This window comes from Lepidochelys kempii, chromosome 12 (assembly GCF_965140285.1).
Source record: "Lepidochelys kempii isolate rLepKem1 chromosome 12, rLepKem1.hap1, whole genome shotgun sequence".
NCBI lineage: Eukaryota > Metazoa > Chordata > Testudines > Cheloniidae > Lepidochelys > Lepidochelys kempii.
In genome coordinates, this window is record NC_136391.1 from 32,759,181 (window position 1) to 32,768,818 (window position 9,638).

Consider the following 9,638-nt stretch of genomic DNA (forward strand, 5'->3'; position numbering starts at 1 on the left):
TAAAATGTACCTTTTTATATATTGCACCCTTTATCTTAAAGGCTCACAAAGCACTCCTCAAATAAATTGATGAACAAACATCTCCTATTTCTTAGGAGTTAAACAACTGCACTGTGCTTGTGAACTGTGAATTTAATTGCTACAGAACAGACTTGTATCAACAGTCATTCACATTAGCCAGCTCATGATTCATTTTCATGTATGTGGCTTACCCAAATCTTTGCTCAACAGAGCCCCCTGAAAGTCAGAACATAAATATTTTTCTCCCTGGTTTATCCTTTCAAAGTCTGGAATTATTTTTAAAACTTTAACATTATTGCCTTTAGTGACCTCTATATTTACATTGCCTACCGTTTTCCATTATAGAAGATTCTGCAAATAGTTTTGTTTGTCATAAACCTCACAAATCTCCATAGTTTGCAGCAGGCCCTTGAAATTCAGTAGGGAGAAAGCACTCTGGCTAGAGAAGTGCCTTTTCTTTTGCATTCAGGTTTCGCTGATTTATAGACTGTTAAAAATGACTGTTTCCCCTGTCTTGCTTGCATTGCTCAGGAAAAATTTAGGATCATGCCAAAATAAGAGTTGAACATGAACTCTCGAAAGAGCCAGCTGCATACTGCTACCCAAGCAGCAGCAGTAGCGCAAGCTATACTGGGAAGGCCTATGAGCTGTTAGAGCTGTGGTGGGTACAGAGCTTAGCTGAGCCAAGCCCAGGCTCTTCCATTCCAAATGATATCCCCCAGACGTGGCACATAGCTTCAGCATCCCTTCCCCTAGCACATGGATCAAGAGTTCCTTCTACTGCTGGAAGTGTGGGGGAGAGAGAGATTAGGAAGAATAGTGAGAGACATTGTGGGAGGGAAAGTGGTAATAAAGGGGATGGAGAGAGGGGAGGATTTCCACACAATCTAAGAAAGAGAAAGAAGAAATGTTGCAGATACACTCATCTATGGAATGATGAGCAGCATGAAACCAGCACTGTTAGGGACAGTGGAAGACCCAAATCTTTTCATAGGCATTCAAAGCAGACAGGCCCGGAGGTATTTGGTGTAGGAGTAAAACCAGCAATCTGATCTCACAAAGATGGTTTCTTAAAGGCCTGATCCTAATCCCACTGAAATTAATGGGAACTTTCCTATTGATCTCAAAGGTCTTTAGATCCTAAAGGGGAGGGGAGTGGAGAGTTTAGTTCCAAATCCTAGCAAAATATTACATATCTCTTATGTTTGGCACTGGAACACAGTCCCTGGATAACACAGCAATGAACACAATAGAAATATGTACAGGGAGAGAAATGGGCAAAAATGAAGAACCAGTCAAAAAAGAGAAAATGCCTAGGAGGGGATGTCATCATTTTGAGTGGGCAAACAACATGTAAATAAGGATAATGGCATGAAATGGGACCATTGTCTGAGCATCAGGAAAGGCTTCTTAATGGTGAGATCTAGTAGAGTGTGGAACTGATGAAGACCTCCTTCCTTGGAACAACTGAAAGTAGATGGACCAAGCATTGGAAGAACAATCGCATACTGGCCAGGGAGAGATATCTACAGTAATGAATCTTTTCCATCTCTTATTTTCTGGAATATTTTTATATATTCACCCCAATATGGTCCTTGAACTTTCCTGAGAGAGATTCAGAGCAAGATGTCTGACAGCAGTAACATCTCCTCCTGCTCATTTCATTCCTTGGGGGCAGGGAGGAGAGGCTCAGCTCTGTCCCACCTCTTCTCTTCTAGTTCCTCTGCTGAGAAGTGTGTGAAAGAAAAAGCAAAGGTGTGAAAAGGGGCAGCAGTGTTTCCTCCCTGGAAGGTGAACACTGAACAGTGACATTTATAAATGATTTAGTATTCAGGGTGTACTTGACACTGTTCTTCAATCATCTATCACAGACACACAAAGACACGGAAGTTCGAAAATTAGCACTTTAAAAATAAATTTACCAGTTGTAATGTGGTATTCTTGTTCAGTCTGGATTCATGAACTACATCACTCAGATACCACTACACAATACCAGAGCAGAAGCTTATTATTATAAAGGTTGTTGAGCCCTCAGGCTAGAGAAGTACCTTTTTCTTTATCCTGTGAAATCACACATTCAGGCATATCTGAGTGATGAACTGTTAAAAATTACCATTTCCCCTGTAAGCTGGCATTTTACAACCCCTTGGAACAGACCCAGACATCAGACTGATACTGCCTCTCCAGAGATGACACTGCCCCCTTCACATGCATATTCTGTCCCTCATGTCCTAACACAGGATCAGGCTCTTCCCTAGATGGCTGAATAAGCGTCAGCTAAGGAAAGATTTGAACATGGCCATAGCCAGACATTTGGAGCTCTCCCATTCTGATAGCTCCCTGCCTGTAGTCAGTAATAAAAAAGGACAGAAGTAGCTGTGTGGCCCATACAGGCCTGGAGGTAGGAAGCCCCTCAGAATTCTCCTATATTAGCAAAGACCCCCAAACACAACAATTAGAGTAGTGAGGCTGGACTTGTTCATCACTGAAGGAACAGAATCCCCATTAGAAAGAGGGGGCCCTCAGGAGCCTAATCTCACTCGCATTGATTTTGTTGTTATTGTTTACATTCAGCATATAAACTGGACCCAATCATCCGCTGTCCCTAAAATGAAGCTACGCAGAGAAGTTAATCCCAAAGGTTGCTAAGCAGCAAGTGGGCATATAGACTGTGCTGAGGGGGTGATGTTATCTTACCACTCATTTGTACAATCTCTCTTTCTCTTGGGCAGCTCTGTATTTCTTAGATTCATAGATATTAAGGTCAGAAGGGACCATTATGATCATCTAGTCTGACCTCCTGCACAAGGCAGGCCACAGAGTCTCACCCACCCACTCCTGCCACCAAGAAACTGGCTTATTATGTGGGGGAAAAGTAAGACTTCTACTGCATTATAAACTGTGCCCCGATAGAGTGACCCATGAAGCTTTTGGAGCTTACACAGACCTGGAGTGATAAAGTTCTGTTTCTATGTCCATTCAATTCCTGGCCTGTCTTCTAACACTGCCTCCAAAAGATTTACTCGTTTTTGTGAACTGGAAAACATCCAGTACAAATGGAACTGAGGCCCCCAAACTCACTTCACGTAGGTCACCAAACAGCTATCTTTGGGTCACTATTGATCTGAAATGGATTTGAACTGCTTTGATCTTTCAGAAAATTTCAAGAAGTGGATTTAGGAATAGCTTTACACCTAAAAAGTAAGTTATAAATGTGAACATCACCTTGATTGATCAGCCTTCACAGAGTGCTGATCACAACACATCGTTCATGATGTTCTAGACAGTCCTTCAACCACTCGCTGGCCAGGCTGTCAGTGGCACCAGACACCCAATCAGCATAGCACACCACAACCCAGAACCCTTGAACTCAAACAATCCGCTAGCCGCAGCCTCCCAAGTAGCTGGGATTACAGACGCGCGCCACCGCAGATGTGAACATACAGCTGCACAATTCAGAGACTGGCCACTTACAAATTCTGAATGCCCAATTACAGGTTTGCTTTATTAGCAGAGGATCTGCAATCACACATTTTATTAGTCTGTGAGCAACACAGTCGTATCATAATAAACACAGGCAACTCATGCAGAGCACTCTCATGATTATCTGGCAGCTTTACCTACTCCCTTCCTCTTTTCTTTAAAGTTGCACTAGTACGTTGTACAAAATGCAGTGAAGGAAGACAGTAGAACAATGTGGATAGCAGCTGCTCTAGTAAAGGGTACATTCTGCCACCACCCCATTTAATTACTATTTGCTGTTCAAAGCTGTGTAGATTATTTCCACCCACACAAGATAATTTGATCGCTGTATTTCGTATACCCGTGTACTAACATTACATTAAAATTTTCAAAAAGTAAAAACCTTATGACTGCAGTTAAGGATCCTGCAAAAAATCTCAGAGCCTTTCCTAATTATTTTATCTCCTGTAACACAACATGCAAACCTAACGCAGTGTTTTGCAGACAGAAGGATTAAACCTTGTCTCTAAGAAGCATATTGACAACTGGGGTGAAATCCTGGCCCCACACAAGTCAATTGGAAAACTCCCATTGACTTCAATGGTGGAGAGCAGAAGGGCAGGATTTCACCTCAGGTGTTCGCCTTCATGACAGACGTTAAAGGTGAAATCCAGACAAAGGAAAAGAGGAGGTAGGGAGTCGGTGTCAAAGATTGTTCTATCATGGAGGAAGAGATAGTATAAAAAGCAAAAACAGTATTGGAAGCCATTTACATTGCGACTTTGAGTTGGTACATAGATGCTCTTTAAGTCAATGTGCTCAGAGTGTGGAGTAAGACTTGGTGATGGAAACTCAGCTGGTAAAAGCTCTCTCCTTGTTGCCTGCCAGCACACATGATTTATCTCCAGATGAAGACTCTGAGCCAGATTCTCAGATGATGTAAATAGGTGTAGCTTGACTGAAGTCACCAATTTACACCTTCTGAGAATCATAGAATATCAGGGTTGGAAGGGACCTCAGGAGGTCATATAGTCCAACCCACTGCTCAAAGCAGGACCAATCCCCAAATAAATCAAGCTGTTAAGCTGTTTCAAGCTGTTAAGATGTCCCAATTTGTATTTAAAGACCTTAGTTGTGTTGGAAGCCTGCTTTTGTGCTTAAAGATTTGGGCCTGATTTTCTTCTTACTCTGGTTTTACACCAATGTAACTTTATTGACTTCTACAGAGTTACTCCTGATTTACATTAGTGGAAATGGGAGGAGAATCAGGATCTCAATTTTAATTAGGCTTATTAGTAAGCTTATTCCTTTTAACTCAGGCTCCAAGAAGTCATTTCATCGTTACCCCAGAAAGCCACCTTATTAAGTGTGTGGGCTAGTCAATATCCATCACAGACAGACATAGTTGGCCACACTCTCATATAACCTCCATTAAAAACAAGGTAAATTAGATTGGTTTCTATTTGTAAATCACTTTTAACATGGAAAGGGTCAAGTTCTATGGAAGAATTTCAAATTTATTGAATTTAAGTCATTCTGGGTGGAAAAATTATAAAAATAAAGGGTGGGATCCACAAGGGAGTTGGTAATGCTGTGTCAGGGCACCTAGCTTTTAAGCACTTAAAACAACCTGCGGCCTGTCAGAGTAATCCGCTGGCGGGCTGTGAGACAGTTTGTTTACATTGACCGTCCGCAGGCCCGGCTGCCCGCAGCTCCCAGTGGCCGCAGGGACATGGTTGCCGCCGCTTCCCACAGCTCCCGTTGGCCGGGAACGGTGAACCGCAGCCCTGGGAGCTGCGGGTGGCTGTGCCTGCGGATGGTCAATGTAAACCAACTGTCTCGTGGCCCGCCAGCGGATTACTCTGACAGGCCGCAGGTTGCCCACCACTGACTTAGAAAAATCACAGGAACAACTCCGCCATCCATAAAGCCTGAGTTAGGTGCCTAGGTTTCTATTCAATTAATAGGGAGTAATCAGCACCTTAGAATGTGTTCCACAAGGCTAGCTCAATATGCGAAGAGAGGCCTAAACTAGGCAATGGGAGATAGAGAGGAGAGGGGTGTGGCCTAAGCCCCACCCATCTCACAAAGATAGGCACCTAAATCTGGGCTCCAGGGAGGCACCTATCTCTGCTTGCAATCCATGAGCCAGGGAAGACAGGTGACCGAAGACCTAAGACACATGCAGGCCCTGAAACAAAGCAGCCAGGGGGAAGAGGAGGACACTCTCCCTTATAACCTTTAGTCGAGTGGATAGGCTGCTGTGACAGGGTGGCACTCTGCCCCTGCTCTGTTGTATCACAGATTCCTGCTCAGACCCAAGTGGTTAGATATCCATACCGTACTGTTTATTTCAGATTCCTCTGCCAACATCTTTACAGCTTCATGCAGCAACACTATGTACAATGTCCCTTGTATCCTCAGACCTTTTCTCAGGGCCAAAGAGGAGAAGACACCTCCCTTCCTTCAGAGCTCTCTGACTCCATGCTCAGCTTGTCATGCTCCTCCCTCTTTCACATTGTTCCTGTGCCTTTTTATCAGTCGTTCGCTGATAGGCTAATTAATCCTTTAGTTCACCTAGCCTACTATCATTACTTTTCATCCCCCCAATCAGCCCTCTCTGGGACAGCCAATTAATGCCAGAGTGATCAGCGTGCACACTCACCTGTTAATTCTCAGCACTGTCACAGATGCTCAACCAGGATGTGGGAGACCCCAATTCAAGTCCCTGCTCCTCCTGAGCGGGAGAAGGGCCTGGACAGGGATCAGCCATCTCAGGTGAATGCCCTAATCACTAGACTATGAAATATTGCAATGTGGCTCTCCCTCAATCTCTGCCATTGTTGTTGTTCCACTTTAAATATTAACAGGGCCATAGAAAGCATTGAATAACTCTACAGCCTAGCGGTTAGAGCACTCACCTGATCTCTATTCAAATCCTGTCTCCCACTCAGGAGTGGGGGATGGGACTTGAACCAGGGGTTTCCCACATCCTGGAAGAGTACCCTATACACCAGGCTAAAGGCAATAAGGGAGCTCTGCCTCTTCCTCCCTACATTTTGTGAGGTGTTACACAGTCTTTAAGCACAGCTACTGGATTGGCCCTGCACAAGCAACTTAGGGCACTGAATGCCTATCTTCCCCAGTTTGTGACTTGCTCTGGGGCTTAGATGGGAGATAGGTGCCCGGGCACCTAGAGGGAGGCAGCAGTGCACGTGCTCAGAGTCAGAAACATAGGTTCTTAGGGAGCTTTTATAACAAAAGCTTTGGCACTGGGTGAATTTAGGCACCTGCAGGGTTAGATGGCAGCCAAGCAAGTGTTTTTTGCTTTGCAGTGGTGTATAACAATGGGACTTACACATCTAGGTACCTTTGTGGAGCCCACCTGAAATTCCCAACATTTTGAAGTTTACAGCTGAATTTAATTTCACAGACTACGCATCCCAGTATATAAATAAAGCAGTATCTACCTAATATCTGAGAACAGGACCAACAGGATATCTGCTTTTTTGAAGATTCTCTTTCATAAAAACCACATGAAAATGTTTTTTAGGCTATTTTACTCCATTTTCAAGGCCCAGTCTTCTAATCCTTACTCTCAATAGTAGACCTGAGGATTGGTCCCATGAACAAGCATACTTAAGTATGCACCGTAACAGTGAATAGTCACTTACAGTGGTCACACTTAAATATATAATTCCTGTTGTATGGCTACTATCAATTCCAGCAATACTCCCTATATATAAATGGAGAGTTCCACTAGCTGGTAATATTTTAGTGCACCCACTCTAACAATAAGTAATTAACATATATAATAAATTACTATTTTTAAAGAACAATATGGGTCTGACTAAAATATAAAGCACCATATACAGTCTACTGTCTAAAAACAGATGGTATATTCAATAAAATAAAAGGGACAAGCACTTATTTCTGCCTTTGGTAATCTCCAGTCTCCCAAACAAACTTCTCATAAATATACACAAGGCCAACAAGGTAGCTGAAGCCTCCATCTACATAACTAATCACAGGATAAATCTCAGAATAGACTTCATATAAGCTCAAGGCTCTCCATTTCCTCTTGCCGAGCCTAAAGAATCTTTTTTTTACTGTTTGGGAATATCCAACAGACCTTTGCTTCAAGCTCCTAGATAAGAGGAGATTATTCCTGTCCAGTTCACAAGTAACAGTAATATTTTGAGCCACTATTGTGATCCTTACCAGCCACTCTTTTTTCCCCATGTATTTTGAGGATCCAATGCACGTGTTTTTCCTAAAAGCAATCAAAGTGAAATCCATGGTAATTCTCCAATGTCCAGGACCTCTTTAACTGCAAAAGAGGTTTCTTCAAAATAAAATAAAATAAAATAAAATAATCATCTTAAATAGTTATGCAGGAAGCACAATTAATTCAGAGTTAGGAGACCTGGGTTCCATTCCTGCCTTTGCAACTCTTCATGAGCTTGGGAAAATCATTTAGCTTTGCTGTGTTTGAACTTTCCCATCAGTAAGTTGGGGATAATACATCCATACATTTGGAAAGTACTTTGAGATTCTCAGATGAAAGAAACTGCACATGTGCAAATAGTTAATATTAAACATAGTAATAAATACAACAAAATAATTTTTTGCATTATTTTTTGTGTGTACTGCCCATTAGTAATGAAATTGCATCAATATGTCTTTAGCAGTTCTTTTTTCTGAAATGACGTGTTCTGGCCTGGCTTCAGAGCCACTGGCATATTTAAACACACAGATTTCTTACTATTCTGCCACTGTAACAAATACTATGTGTGCAGCGGAATTTTTGTGGGTTGCAATTAAAAACACAGAGCCCTAATTTGAATCCATGACTGAAAAATGAACAAAGAAGAAACATACTCTGGGTTAACATATAAAATGTTATTATCCCTGAAATATGAACATAATTTGAAATATCTACATATTAGTAGATATTGGCAGCTTGTTGGTACTATATTGTTTTAGAACCAAATGTCGGGGGGAGGGGGAAGCTATCAACGTATTTCTGTGCTTTATTATACCGAGAGCTATTGGTACCTAGGGTGAAGATGGCAGGTGTTTTCTCAGGAAGTGACTCTTATTTAGTTCAGGCAGTTCTATTGGTGTTTTCCAACTTGTCTGTTTACAGATGTCTCCTTCTTAATGATACTAATATATCTCGCTGTGGGTGACCCTAAATCTCTGGCTGCCAGAAGCTGGGTCTGAACTACAGGGGATGGATGGATCACTCAGTAAATTGCCCTGTTCTGTTCATTCCTTCTGAAGCATCTGGCACTGGTCACTGTTGGAAGGATGCAGTGCTAAATGAGCCATTGGTCTGACCCAGTATGGCTGTTCTTATGTCCAGAAAGCATGTTAACTCTGAACATTTTCTCTATTTGGCATGGTGTAAGTTACAATTTCTTTATTCCATTATAACTTCTGCAATTCTAAGCTGTTTATATTATTTCATGCACCACTTACTAGCACATTTACTAGCAGACACGACCTGTGCGTGCAGAGAGTGTGGGTGCAGACTGAGGGCAGCTGGCTTCAGCAGTGTTACTGAGCATGCTCAGTCCATGTGAGCATGCTCAGGACAAGATAAGCAGCAAATCAGGGTGGGGGAGGAACATGACTCCCCATGCCCCCCACACACATATGCGTCGCCTCTGCTTGATAGAATAGACCACCATAGCCATCCATTTCAGACTTGCAAATTTCTACTCCTATGAAAGTTAGACAGTTAACAGTTGTCTCTGACCGTGGTCTCTCATTTTATGTTTAGGACATACTATAGAATTAAAAAAGAATGCTTCTCATCTGCCCCTTCTTTGTGTCATCTGACCATTTCCTTACTCTTGCAAAAATTCAGACACTGAACTGTCATTTTTAAAAGCTTTTTGTAGTATAGTACAGTAATTTTCCATATGACACTGACATCCACCTGATCTACATGTTTTACTATTTTCTCTCTTTATTGGGTATTTTGTCTATGGAGCAAGCCTCCTGTCTGCTTAAACAAGAATGTTTTGGCATCTGTCTATTATCTATCATGACATGTGAGTAAATACAACTGAACTTGCAAACAAGATGGAGCAGAATCTGAAAAGATGTATTCTTGGTGTCACAGGGAGCAACCTGAAAAAGAACAT